Raw genomic sequence first — 15,158 nt, 5'->3', positions numbered from 1 at the left:
CAGTAAGAGTACATAGGGGAGGTAACAAGATTGGGGGGGGGGGGGGGGTGTACATGCACAGACTCCCTCTATCCAATCAGTGCTGCCATTTTCAGACTGCGTAGGTACCCCCCCCCCCCCCCACAACTGGTTACCCCCCTATGTACCCTTACTGAAGGCTAATAGCAATTCATTCATAACTTCTAGTAGAAATAATAGAGGAATGGCACAACATACAGACATAAGAATAGATCCTCCAGAAATGTTATTACATGGGGAATGCATGAAGCTATTAAAACAGACATGTTCGGGGTGGTGAAAGGTCCTCTTTAAAATATCCCAATTTCCCCAAAATAAATACCTTTGGGGTCAATATAAAAAAAAAGTCACTTTGAAGGAGTTTCTGATGTTTTGGCGCTGTACAGCATCTGCTCTGGCTGTATGGTGCCATAGAACCATCAATAGAAAAATAGGCCGGTAAAATCCAAAATGTGCTCTAGTTTTTTTAAGTTAGGCTACTTTCACACTAGCGTTCAGAGAGGATCCGTCTGGTGTCTGCACAGACGGATCCTCTCCTATAATGCAGACGTTTGGATCCGTTCAGAACGGATCCGTCTGCATTATAGTTTAGAAAAAATTCTAAGTGTGAAAGTTGTTCAGACGGATCCGTCCAGACTTTAAATTGAAAGTCAATGGGGGACGGATCAGTTTGTAAATTGAGCCACATTGTGTCAACTTCAAACGGATCCGTCCCCATTGACTTACATTGTAAGTCTGGATGGATCCGTTTGCTTCCGCACGGCCAGGCGGACACCCGAACGTTGCAAGCAGCGTTCGGGTGTCCGCCTGCTGAGCGGAGGCTGAACGCTGCCAGACTGATGCATTCTGAGCAGATCCGCATCCACTCAGAATGCATTAGGGCAGTACGGATGCGTTCGGGGCCGCTTGTGAGAGCCTTCAAACGGAGCTCACAAGCGGAGCCCCGAACGCTAGTGTGAAAGTAGCCTTAGGTGGTGGGCCCAGCCAGTAGTAGCATCCATTTTCACAGTAAATGCGATACGATAATAGGTTTTGTCTTGAAATCTTTTGTAACAGAAAAAAAAAAAAATAGGAATAAAAATATAATTTTTAAAATATCATTGGCACAACAGTGTCCTGTAAAAAATTAATACAAAAACATGTAGGTTGGCTCAGAAATTAAATACTAATGCAGTTAGATAGGCCCATTACTAAAACAAATCTAATTACCGGTAAGAGTAATTTTCATCTTTTGCCCTCGCCTCCACAAGGCATTACCTGGAGGAATAACAGAGTAATTATTTAGGGAGGGACAACTGCCGACAAAACCTTCCTACCAAAGGTCAAGTCTCTATTGGATAATATATCCAACTTGTAGTGTTTGAAGAAAGTGGACGGGTTAGACCAGGTGGCTGCCCGGCAAATCTCTTCTAAAGGAAGCAGAGGCCCCTTCTGCCCAGGATGTGGAAACCGTCCTGGTGGAATGAGCATTTAGTTTAAATCGGGGAGAACAGTCTCTTTCCTTATAGCAGAGAATAATGCATGATCCAGCATGCTATAGTGGATTTGCTTGCAGCTTTCCCTTTGTTTTGGCCCAGATACTGAACCGGTAATTGATTAGTCTTCCTAAAGTCTCTTGTTGTCTAAAGATATTGTACAACACATCTTCTGACGTCCAGATTCTGGAACTTCCTTTTTCTTACGTCGCCTGAGGACAAAAAGGAAGGAAGATAAATTTCCTGTTGGCAATCGAATTTAGAGACTACTTTCAGAAGAAAGGTAGGAGAAAGACGTAGGACTATTCTATCCTTAAAGATCGTACGGTAAGGTGGGGATATAGAGAAAGCCTGAATCTCCCCCACTCTTATAGCAAGGAGAAAAGCAGTTTTTAAAGGACAATAATCTGAGTGAGATATCCGTAAGGGGTTCAAAGGGAGACTCCATCAGTACTGAAAGGACCAGATTCAAATCCCATGGGGGAACTTTAGATCTGATAGAGGGACAAATTCTACTTGCTCCCTTAAAGAACCTTTTAACCAACTCTAGCTCCGCCAATTTGACTCCCATGAAGGCACTTAATGCTGATACTTGTACCTTTAAAGGTACTTACTCTGAGGCCTTTGTCAAGTCCCGCTTGAAGAAAGTCCAAGATCACTTTTACGTCCGGAGCCATAGAAGGATTCCAAACTTCAGCCACAGACTGTAGAAAGGATTTTTGACGTCACTTGCTTTCTACTTTACATCAGCGTATTTATGACCGTATCAGATAACCCCTTATTTCTTAAGACTGTCCATTCAACCTCCAAGCTGTCAGACGGAGTTGGGGAATATTTGGATGCATTTCTAGGCCCTGGGATAGGAGATCTGGACTCTGGGGAAGTTGCCAAAAATCCTGATTTGATAGGGCTTTTAGGACTGGAAACCAGGTCCTCCTTGGCCAAAAAGGAGCTATTAGGATTAATTGGGCTCTGTCTTTTATCGTTTTCATTAAAACTCTGGGTATCAAAGAGAAAAGGTCGAAAAGCGTACAGAAGGCCCCGAGGCCACTGACCTGCTAGAGAATCCACCTGTAAGGAACTACATTGTCCATGATCCAGATGGGATAGGGAGAAGAACTTCACAACTTTTTTGTTTTTTCTTGACACAAAGATCTCTGGGCACCCCTCCCTCACACAGATGTCCTGGAATATTTTCTAACTGAGACTCCACTCTCCTCTTATTATTTTTCTGTTTAAAAAATCCACCAATTTTGCTTTCCTTTTATATGAACTGCCGAGAGAGACATCAGGTTTCTTTCTGCCAACCTGAATTTTTTTTTCGAGATTACTGACAAAGAACGACTTCTTGTCCCCCCTTGCCTGTTTAAATAGGCAACTGTAGTGGTGTTGTCTGATAAAACTTTTATAGGCCTTGAATTTAGCACTGGAGAAAAGGCTTTTAGAGCTTGCCACACTGCTGAAAGCTCTCTCATGTTTGAAGATGCTTGCGCCAGATGAGGATGCCACAATCCTTGTTTCACCAGATTTCCTAGGTGAGCAGCCCTGTCTGCTTGCATCTGTTGTCAGTATAAGTTGATCTTTCTGATGCCATTCCACACCCAACTTCTTGTATCTTACGAATTTGTTAAAATTTTTCAGATTTATTATCAAATCGGAATGACTCGTCTGGTTTCTTTACCAAAAAGATTGGAGAATAGAAACCCCTTTTTTCTTCCTCTGGAGGAACTTGCACTATTGCCTTTTTCTGAAGTAGAAGTGCAACCTGTGACTCTAGAGCTTCTTGTTTCTCCTTTTTTAATCTAGAATTTTCCAGGTATCTGTCTGGGGGAACATTTGATAGCTCCAGCCTGTATCCTGATGTTATTACAGACAGCAGCCAAGGTGATGCATGAATTTGTACAGCCTGGTTGAATTATTTTTTAATCTTCCCCCGACTGGACTTCTTGCGCCATGGTGTGGTATTTGGACGGGAGGACTTCTCCAAGAAGAGGAATCCCTTATTCTTGTTACTCAATGATTGCCATGAGGATCCTGATCCTTTTTTTTCTAATCAAATTCAGGACGTCTTTGGGGGCGAAAATTACGTCTCTGATGGAAGAATCTCGATTTGGTAGTGAAGCCCTTTTTCCTATCGGAGGCCTTTTCTAGGATATAAGGGTCTTCCCAAAAACAATTCCATTCACAAGGGGTGGCACAAAGTCTATTTTTTGATGCCACATGTCCATTCCATGATCTTGACCAAATTGCCCTACGGGAGGTGTTTGATAAAGCTGCGGTCTTTGCAGATAATTTCACGACATCTGCTGAAACATCCACCAGGAAGTTGGAAGCTTGTTTCAGGATCGGGGTGAAAGCTAGAATGTCTCTTGGAGTGTCCGACTAAATGTCTCTTGGAGTGTCCGACTAAATGCGCTCTTCTAATTGAGTCAGCCATAATGATATAGAGTTCTTACAGTATAAGTAGCTGAGATTCCTGGACGTAATTTAGCCATAGAAGATTCCCAAGACTTCTTAAGCAGGGATTCACACTTTTTATCCATCGGATCCTTAAGGATTCCCAAGTATTCAAAGGGTAATGCAGACTAGGAGAGACTACCACTAGTCTTGCGTCGATAGCTGCTCCAATCTCGTCCTTAATTAAGGATCTCAGAATATCCACAATAGACAGAGATTCCGTGGATACCACTCTTTATACACTTTGGGCAAAGATTTTTTGCACTTTTGACATTTTCTCTTCTGTGACGGTTCTCCAGATGATCTTAGACTCTCCCTCCCCTTAAAAAAAAAACATGAGGGTGGAGAGTCAGAATTTTGGATATCCAAGGAAAAACTTTTTATAGGAGAGCCGTCACCCAGAAGATAAGACATAACACCCTGTGCACATATAGGATGACTTTGTCAATATAAATGTCATCAGGGCGGAGGCTTACTGGGCTGGAGGGCCTGGGGGCATCAGTGGTCTTTTTTGCCGACTCAATTTCTCCAGGGGCAGACATTGCGGTGCAGATGAGAATGCCACTGTATCCTTCTTCTAGCACGCTGCTCACTGGTAGGACGCTGATATTCCACTTAAAATCTGCCGCCTGAAGACTTCCGGGTAGGAGTGATGACGTCACTCTAGCGCTGTGTTCCAACGTTGAAATGCAGCGCACCATAGCCAGAAGTAGGTTCAGAGCACTCCCAGTCCGGGAACGCCCCCAGCCACCGAATACCCGACACATGGCCCTCTTCTATAGCGGGAGCCCGGGGCTGCCAGCACATGCCGGACTAACACCATAGGGGAAGGAGGAGCAGCATAACAATGTTCCGGGATCCTTCCCCCTGCAGGAGCCCTCTGGAAAAACCAGGATAACTTGCCAAAGGCTCTGCGCACCGTCGATCCCCACCTGCCTTTTGAGGGACAGGAAAACTGGCGAAGGTAGAGGGGAGGGGGCTTTTATACGTTGGTCTCCGTTGTTTTCCTGTCCCTGAGGAGGCGGGTACCCTCCAGGAAGTGCTGTTGTGGAGGCGTGGGGAAAAATGCTGCAAATTTGCAGCAGATTTTGCCCCCTTCAGTGCCAAGGTAAAATCTGCAGAGGAAATTTGTTACATAAGTCGATAGGCTGCATAGTTAAAATCAAAACTGTCAAGTTACCGGTATGTGCAGATTTTTTAAATCCCATCCTCCTTGCTGCTACTGTAAACAATCGCACATTCTTTAGCTTGGATACAGGGAATCTTCCATCAGAGTTACTATATTTTTTCAATCAAAATTCAAAGAAACCAATTTTTTTATATTGTTTGTCTTTTTCATTTTGGCAGTACTATGCCATTGAAAATCAAAGTTGGGTACTTGGAGGATGGCTATGGCAGTGGCTGGGGGACATGGATGATGGAAGAAAATAATATATTGCGATATATATCGTTATCGCACATAGTTCAAATTATATCACAATATAGATTTTAGGCCATATCGCCCAGCCCTACTCCTATACCGATTGTTAATCTTACTGTCAGTTTACTGTTGCTGTGAGGGAAAGATGTTATCTTCTAGTATAATAGTAGATTAGAAGAATTAGGATGATAGCATAACACCTCTATTGTTTTCTTGATAGGCATAGATAAAAATGCCCACAGACGTGTACTGCATTATTGTAATACATTGTATTGTATTAGTATTTAGTGTAATATGTGGCACCCTAACTGAGTCACTCATGTATTTTCCTCTTTGACAGCAGCCTAACAAGGAAAGCCAATGCAAGGCATTTGTGTGCTAAAAGTCCAAACAAAGGAGGAAATTACAGAACCAAAACAGAGAGTAGAATACATGGAGAGAACACAGAATTACATAAAGAAAATCATCCACCAGCTTTTTCTAATTAGATTCCCCCCCCACAGATTTTCCATTTTAATCCATTGGTTCCTAAATATTTATCACCCTGATGCTGCAGTTTACAGGAACACCACATATGTGGTCATAAACTGCTGTATGGGCAGACAGCAGGATTCAAAAAGGAAGGACCACTGTATGGTTTTTGGACGGTAGATTGTTCTGGAATGGTTTTTGGCCCTATTTTCAAAGGGTGTAGTAAGCACTTTGACCCCACAAATGTGTAGTGGATGCTGAACTGTTATTTTTTTCAGCCAATGCCATTTCAGTGCCCAATGTGTTGTGCCCGGTTTGTGCCACAGTGAAAATTCAGCTCTCTAATTATTATAAGCAGTAAAGTGTACGGTACTAGCTAAAAATTTACTTTTATACAGAAAGACCTACACGTGTATATAAAACTATTATTTTTTTAAACAATAATAAACACCGTGCCAGAGCACGGATAGGGCTACTTTCACACTTGCGTTTTTCTTTTCCGGCATAGAGTTCCGTCACAGGGGCTCTATACCGGAAAAGAACTGATCAGTTTTATCCCCATGCATTCTGAATGGAGAGTTAGGCCTCTTTCACACTTGCGTTGTCCGGATCCGGCGTGCACTCCCCTTGCCGGAATTACACTCCGGATCCGGAAAAACGCAAGTGTACTGAAAGCATTTGAAGACGGAACCGTCTTCAAAATGCTTTTAGTGTTACTATGGCACCCAGGACGCTATTAAAGTCCTGGTTGCCATAGTAGGAGCGGGGAGCGGGGGAGCGGTATACTTACAGTCCGTGCGGCTCCCGGGGCGCTCCAGAGTGACGTCAGAGCGCCCCATGCGCATGGATGACGTGTCCAATGCGATCACGTGATCCATGCGCTTGGGGCGCCCTGACGTCACTCTGGAGCGCCCCGGGAGCCGCACGGACGGTAAGTACACTGCTCCCCCGCTCCCCACTACACTTTACCATGGCTGCTAGGACTTTAGCGTCCCGGCAGCCATGGTAACCATTCAGAAAAAGCTAAATGTCGGCTCCGGCAATGCGCCGAAACGACGTTTAGCTTAAGGCCGGATCCGGATCAATGCCTTTCAATGGGCATTAATTCCAGATCCGGCCTTGCGGCAAGTGTTCCGGATTTTTGGCCGGCGCAAAAAGCGCAGCATGCTGCGGTATTTTCTCCGGCCAAAAAACGTTCCGTTCCGGAACTGAAGACATCCTGATGCATCCTGAACGGATTTCACTCCATTCAGAATGCATTGGGATAATCCTGATCAGGATTCTTCCGGCATAGAGCCCCGACGACGGAACTCTATGCCGGAAGACAAGAACGCAGGTGTGAAAGAGCCCTAATCCGTTCAGTTTGCATCAGGATGTCTTCAGTTCAGTCGTTTTGACTGATGAGGCAAAAGAGAAAACCGTAGCATGCTACGGTTTTATCTCCGGCTAAAAAAACTGAAGACTTGCCTGAATGCCGGATCCGGCATTTTTTCCTATAGGAATGCATTAGTGCCGGGTCCGGCATTCAGAATACCGGAATGCCGGATCCGTCCTTCCGGTATGCGCATGCGCAGATTGAAAAAAAGGTGAAAAAATAAATGCCGGATCCGTTTTTGCCGGATGACACCGGATAGACGGATCCGGCATTTCAATGCATTTTTTCGACTGATCAGGCATTTTTAAGACTGATCAGGATCCTGATCAGTCTTACTAATGCCATCAGTTAGCATACATTTTGCCTGATCCGGCAGGCAGTTCCGGCGACGGAACTGCTTGCTGGATCTCTCTGCCGCAAGTGTAAAAGTAGCAGTAGCCTAAGAAAAAAAAAGAAAAAACTCTTGTGCCAAAAACTGAGCACCGGTGCTGATCAGTGGCATATGCACTGATCAGCGCTTGGAGGTCATGGTTCGCCGACAAAAACTGGTGCAGGGCTGAAAAAAGAAGAAAAAAAAAAATGTGACAAAAGAAAAAAAAAAAAAGAAGACAGGGGGTAGGGGGAGAAGGATAGGGACAGGCATTGGGCATTAGGGATCAGAGATCTGGAACTGTTGCAAATGTACAGTTGCAAGAAAAAGTATGTGAACCTTTTTGAATGATATGGATTTCTGCACAAATTGATCATAAAATGTGATCTGATCTTCCTCTAAGTCATAACAATAGACAATCACAGTCTGCTTAAACTAATAACACACAAAGAATTAAATGTTACCATGTTTTTATTGAACACACCATGTAAACATTCACAGTGCAGGTGGAAAAAGTATGTGAACCTCTAGACTAATGACATCTCCAAGAGCTAATTGGAGTGAGGTGTCAGCCAACTGGAGTCCAATCAATGAGATGAGATTGGAGATGTTGGTTACAGCTGCCCTGCCCTATTAAAAACACGCACCAGTTCTGGGTTTGCTTTTCACAAGAAGCATTGCCTGATGTGAATGATGCCTCGCACAAAAGAGCTCTCAGAAGACCTACGATTAAGAATTGTTGACTTGCATATAGCTGGAAAGGGTTATAAAAGTATCTCCAAAAGCCTTGCTGTTCATCAGTCCCCGGTAAGACAAATTGTCTATAAATGGAGAAAGTTCAGCACTGCTGCTACTCTCCCTAGGAGTGGCCGTCCTGTAAAGATGACTGCAAGAGCACAGAGCAGACTGCTCAATAAGGTGAAGAAGAATCCTAGAGCGTCAGCTAAAGACTTACAAAAGTCTCTGGCATATGCTAACATCCCTGTTAGCGAATCTATGATACGTAAAACACTAAACAAGAATGGATTTCATGGGAGGATACCACAGAGGAAGCCACTGCTGTCCAAAAAAACATTGCTGCACGTTTACAGTTTGCACAAGAGCACCTGGATGTTCCACAGCAGTACTGGCAAAATATTCTGTGGACAGATGAAACCAAAGTGGAGTTGTTTGGAAGAAACAAACAACACTATGTGTGGAGAAAAAGAGGCACAGCACACCAACATCAAAACCTCATCCCAACTGTGAAGTATGGTGGTGGGGGCATCATGGTTTGGGGCTGCTTTGCTGCGTCAGGGCCTGGACGGATTGCTATCATCGAAGGAAAAATTAATTCCCAAGTTTATCAAGACATTTTTAAGGAGAACTTAAGGCCATCTATCCACCAGCTGAAGCTCAACAGAAGATGGGTGTTGCAACAGGACAACGACCCAAAGCATAGAGGTAAATCAACAACAGAATGGCTTAAACAGAAGAAAATACGCCTTCTGGAGTGGCCCAGTCAGAGTCCTGACCTCAACCCGATTGAGATGCTGTGGCATGACCTCAAGAAAGCGATTCACACCAGGCATCCCAAGAATATTGCAGAACTGAAACAGTTCTGTAAAGAGGAATGGTCAAGAATTACTCCTGACCGTTGTGCACGTCTGATCTGCAACTACAGGAAACGTTTGGTTGAAGTTATTGCTGCCAAAGGAGGTTCAACCAGTTATTAAATCCAAGGGTTCACATACTTTTTCCACATGCACTGTGAATGTTTACATGGTGTGTTTATTTTTTTTCTTTGTGTGTTATTAGTTTAAGCAGACTGTGATTGTCTATTGTTGTGACTTAGATGAAGATCAGATCACATTTTATGACCAATTTGTGCAGAAATCCATATCATTCCAAAAGGGTTCACATACTTTTTCTTGCAACTGTATAATTAGAGCACAGCCGCTATATAATGTACGGCGTATATATGTACAGCGCTGTGCTTGGTAATCATGGAGAAAGTCGTAGCACTCACACGAGCGCCATGCTTTCTCAAACAGCTGATCGGCGCGGGTCCTGGGTGTCAGACCCCCACTGATCAGATCCTGATGACCGATCCACAGGATAGGTCATCAGTTATAAAGGCTTGGAAAACCCTTTTAAAGGGAACCCGTCACCGGGATTTTTTGTATAGAGCTGAGGACATGGGTTGCTAGATGGCCGCTAGCACATCTGCAATATCCAGTCCCCATAGCTCTGTGTGCTTTTATTGTGGAAAAAAAATGATTTGATACATATGCAAATTAACCTGAGATGAGTCCTGTACGTGAGAGGTTTCAGGGACAGGACTCATCCGCCTTAAATATAGACCAGGTAAGTACTTACCTGACAGATCTAGCGTCGCCACTCCAGGCCTATTTGCCCAGCTGCAGCGGTGATGTCACGTTGACAACACGTGATTGCTGCAGCCATGCACTACAAAGAGGCCAGTGACTGGATGCAAGGGTCACGTGTTGTCCATATGATGTCACCGCTAGGTAAATAGGGCCCGGTCAGGAGAACTGGAGTGGCGACCCTAGATCTGTCAGGTAAATACATACCTGTTTTTTATGTCAGGTGGACCCCGGGGGGGTTGTACGGTTTTGTAGCCATTACATCTAGAGGCTCAGCTCTCTCTGCAACTGCTGCACCTTGATTGATAAGGCCAGGCGCGGTTATGTTCTCAACGCCTGAACCCGTCAATTAAAGTGCAGAGGGTGCGCCAGTTGTAGAGCCTCTAGGTGTAATGACAACGCCCCTGTTGCTCCTAGAGGCTCATTTGCATATATTAAAGCTTCATTTTTCTCAGCAATGCGGACACATGTGAACACGGGACCAACACAGATCTTCCGCTGCCAATAGGTCAGCCGGCTTCTTTCCTACATTTCTCTGGGCATTGGATTGGGGGTCGAGGTCTGATATATTGGCCCCCCCCCCCCCTTTGGGCTTTCATCTCTGGAGTCATTTTAAGTCCCTTGTGTATGTGGGAAAAATACGCAATATGTCTGACCAGAAATGGCGAATCCTACACCGCTTGCACAAAACTGGCAGTGCGACTGTCACATAGAGGGCTCCTGCTCCCTACGTGCATTATATTCCATTTGGACCCATTGAACTGCAGTTTCCATTGTTTGGTCCATTTATCCAGAGACTTGATGGCGATGAAAAGCCTTATGCTACCATGATTATTACAGTAAACGTAGTCTTACATGGGCAGATTTTCTTCCCGATGATCGCTAACGAGCGTTCATACGAACAGTAGTTAGTGATCATCTTGCGGTGCCTGATGAATGGGCAATCCAGTTCTTTCTGCATGCTGTCTAATTACTATCTGCCGCCAGCAAACCACTGTATAGCATGGGGAGGAGCGATGGCATTGGCGATCAATCCTCCCCATACTGTGGAGGAGATCGCTGCATGTAATGGCAGCGGTCTACTCCACTAGAAAGACTCCTGACAATCGCCTGTCTAATACACTCTAAACACATGAGCCATTTGTGAAAGAGGTGGAGCTGGAGTTGTCAGAAGACTGAGCGCAGGTTGTCACTGCTACTAAGGGCCAGAGAAAGGTGACAGAAAAATCTGCGAGGGTGAGAAAGCTGCAGCCATTGGCTGAGAGGATGGTTACAATCTGGATAGTAAATGCCCCATGCATGGGTGACTACCAGCTCTCCCACAGAATGAAGTGCAGGGACACTGGAAACCCTGCTCTCCATCCCAGGCGTCATTAATGCACGACACCCCTTTTAGGGACTATGAGGAGCAGCCCTCAGGACAGGATGCATTCGGTATGCACACCTCATATCCTATAGGTTCCTATACGTCTACCTTCTCTCATGCATCCTGCTGGGCGCTATTATAAGCCAGTCAGCACCATAACCAGCCCGGCACCTACACCCGCCGCTCCCCTTGCTGGATCACACTAAATATCAAAACCCATTCGCCTCACCTTAGCCAGCTCTTGCACGGCGCAACGGTAGTGACCAGAATGGGGTTGCTCCTGGCAGGTATGATGTCATAGGAAGAGGCGGAGTCTCACCGTCCATGGGGCGGGGCCTCAGAATTTGCAGGAGCTTATTTATACAGAGCAGGTTGTGGGAGAGAGGAGCGGAGGCTGCAGGTCGCTGTCTGGAGGAGAACGAGGAGTATTTTTTAACTTCGAGACATTTTTATTTTATTTTTTGCAGAGGATGAAGGGAGGAGTAGTGATCTTTCTATTGGAGACTGTACGTTAGAGGGGTCTGAAGAGAGGTGGGTGATATTATTTACATGGGACTGGATGATGGGGATGCTGAAGGCAGTGGGAGTGATGCATTACATGGGACTGTGTACGTTGGAGGGACTGAAAGCAGAGGAAGGTAATGTATTTTACATGGGATTGTATGCTGGAAAGGCAGGAGGATTGATGTATTTTACATGGGACTGTATGCTGGAAAGGCTGAAGGCAGGGGAGTGATGTATCTTACATGGGACTGTATGCTAGTGATGCTGAAGGCAGGGGGAGTGATGTATCTTACATGGGACTGTATGCTGGTGAAGGCAGGGGGAGTGATGTATCTTACATGGGACTGTATGCTTTTGAAGGCAGGGGGAGTGATGTATTTACATGGGACTGAAGGCAGGGGGAGTGATGTATCTTACATGGGACTGTATGCTTTTGAAGGCAGGGGGAGTGATGTATTTACATGGGACTGAAGGCAGGGGAGTGATGTATCTTACATGGAACTGTATGCTGGTGATGCTGAAGGCAGGGGGAGTGATGTATTTTACATGGGACTGTATGCTGGTGATGCTGAAGGCGGGGGGAGTGACGTATTTACATGGAACTGTATGCTGGTGATGCTGAAGGCAGGGGGAGTGATGTATTTTACATGGGACTGTATGCTGGTGATGCTGAAGGCAGGGGGAGTGATGTATCTTACATGGGACTGTATGCTGGTGATGCTGAAGGCAGGGGGAGTGATGTATCTTACATGGGACTGTATGCTGGTGATGCTGAAGGCAGGGGGAGTGATGTATCTTACATGGGACTGTATGCTGGTGATGCTGAAGGCGGGGGGAGTGATGTATCTTACATGGGACTGTATGCTGGAGGGACTGAAGGTGGGGGGGTGATGTATTTTACATGGGACTGTATGCTAGAGGGACTGAAGGTAGGGGAGTGATGTATTTATGTATGCCGGTGATGCACAAGGCAGGGGGAGTGATGTATTTTACATGGGACTGTATGCTCGAGGGCTGAAGGCAGGGGGAGTGATGTATTTACATGAGACTAGTGTTGTCACGATCCCTAAATTTTGATACCATAAAAAAAAAGTAGGGTGAATAGGATTTTTACACGATCCCTGCTGCCCTGGGAGAGCATTATATATGGGGGCATTACACTAGAGGGGGAGAGCATTATATATGGGGGCATTACACTAGAGGGGGAGAGCATTATATATGGGGGCATTACACTAGAGGGGGAGAGCATTATATATGGGGGCATTACACTAGAGGGGGAGAGCATTATATATGGGGGCATTACACTAGAGGGGGAGAGCATTATATATGGGGGCATTACACTAGAGGGGGAGAGCATTATATATGGGGGCATTACACTAGAGGGGGAGAGCATTATATATGGGGGCATTACACTAGAGTGGGAGAGCATTATATATGGGGACATTACACTAGAGGCGGAGAGCATTATATATGGGGACATTACACTAGAGGCGGAGAGCATTATATATGGGGGCATTACACTAGAGGCGGAGAGCATTATATATAGGGCATTATACTAGAAGGGGAGAGCATTATATATGGGGGCATTACACTAGAGTGGGAGAGCATTATATATGGGGGCATTACACTAGAGGGGGAGAGCATTATATATGGGGGCATTACACTAGAGGCGGAGAGCATTATATATGGGGGCATTACACTAGAGGGGGAGAGCATTATATATGGGGGCATTACACTAGAGTGGGAGAGCATTATATATGGGGGCATTACACTAGAGTGGGAGAGCATTATATATGGGGGCATTACACTAGAGGGGGAGAGCATTATATATGGGGACATTACACTAGAGGCGGAGAGCATTATATATGGGGACATTACACTAGAGGCGGAGAGCATTATATATGGGGGCATTACACTAGAGGCGGAGAGCATTATATATAGGGCATTATACTAGAAGGGGAGAGCATTATATATGGGGGCATTACACTAGAGTGGGAGAGCATTATATATGGGGGCATTACACTAGAGGGGGAGAGCATTATATATGGGGGCATTACACTAGAGGCGGAGAGCATTATATATGGGGGCATTACACTAGAGGCGGAGAGCATTATATATAGGGCATTATACTAGAAGGGGAGAGCATTATATATGGGGGCATTACACTAGAGAGGGAGAGCATTATATATGGGGGCATTATACTACAGGGGGAAGAGAGCATTATATGGGGGCATTATACTTGAGGGGGAGAGCATTATATATGGGAGTATATATATATATATAATTTATATTCCAGGCACATCCAAAAAAAGTGAGTTTTATTCACCAGAAATACAGCAACGTTTCAATCCGCTCAGTAGGATCTTTTTCAAGCAGTGATCATAACAAAATGGTGCTCAAATACAGGTACACCCACAAGATAATTGATTTAATAAAGATAATTAATATAAAAAATTTGAATATTATCCGGCCAGCATGTGACCACCCACAGCCTGTCAAGACTATTCCTTCAGTTCCGTTGTTGGCCATTATATAGGTGACATGTTATACTGATATATCTATTGTATGGGGGTATGTCTATGATACTCCATTTTTACTAGTGAATAAATGAAGATTGGGCTAACTGCAGGCATGATGTTGTTTTCATTTATGTATTTATTTTTTGTGTATAGGTCCCTTCCACTATTTACGTAGTGCGGGCCCCTAGCACTAATTGGGATGGACATCTCTCCTTGTGGCGTCCTTACTGTTAAGCAGTGTGGTCTCCTCTTGGTAACCTGATCGGTGACCCTATACCAGTGATGGCGAACCTATGGCACGGGTGCCAGAGGCGGCACTCAGAGTCCTCTCTGTGGGCACCCGCACCCTGGAAAGTCTATGGTGTACCAATATGCCTTAGACTTTTCCTGCCATTCATCAGCGAAGGGCGCGCTATGAACGGCACAGGCAGTTATTATAGCTAAATGATAAAGTACATGAAAGATATACTATATTGGTATTCAGGTTAAATTGCCGTGTTGGCACTTTGTGATAAATAAGTGGGTTTAGGTTGCAGTTTGGGCACTCGGTCTCTAAAAGGTTCACCATCACTGCCCTATACCATACGTGTGGTGTCTACTGATTGATGTTTCTCCCCTTTTTTTATTTATTTTTCTATTTTATTTTACTCTATATTCTTTATATATATATATATTGTCGCGGATGACACTTATGTCCATACTCTGACGAGGGTTTGGACGCTGCCGTCTGCAACATTAGGATATGTTGATGCCGTTGATGCAGCACTGATCAATCCTTTTTTTTTCTCATACTATTACCTCACTATCCTTTTGTCCC

At 44.8% G+C, this 15,158-nt stretch overlaps 1 protein-coding gene across 1 annotated transcript in view; it reads right to left on the bottom strand.

Moving 5' to 3' along the window:
• Nucleotides 1-11,592, bottom strand: part of ZBTB8B (zinc finger and BTB domain containing 8B) — a 43,511-nt gene extending 31,919 nt beyond the window's left edge. Inside the window, exon 1 of the mRNA XM_040424577.1 lies at nucleotides 11,548-11,592. The gene's annotated coding sequence lies outside the window, so the exon portion shown is untranslated. The remainder of the gene's footprint in view (nucleotides 1-11,547) is intronic.
• Nucleotides 11,593-15,158: the final 3,566 nt, after the last annotated feature.

This window comes from Bufo bufo, chromosome 3, assembly GCF_905171765.1.
Source record: "Bufo bufo chromosome 3, aBufBuf1.1, whole genome shotgun sequence".
NCBI lineage: Eukaryota > Metazoa > Chordata > Amphibia > Anura > Bufonidae > Bufo > Bufo bufo.
The sequence above is the reverse complement of the archived record's forward strand: the minus strand, read 5'-3'. Positions and strand labels throughout refer to the sequence as shown.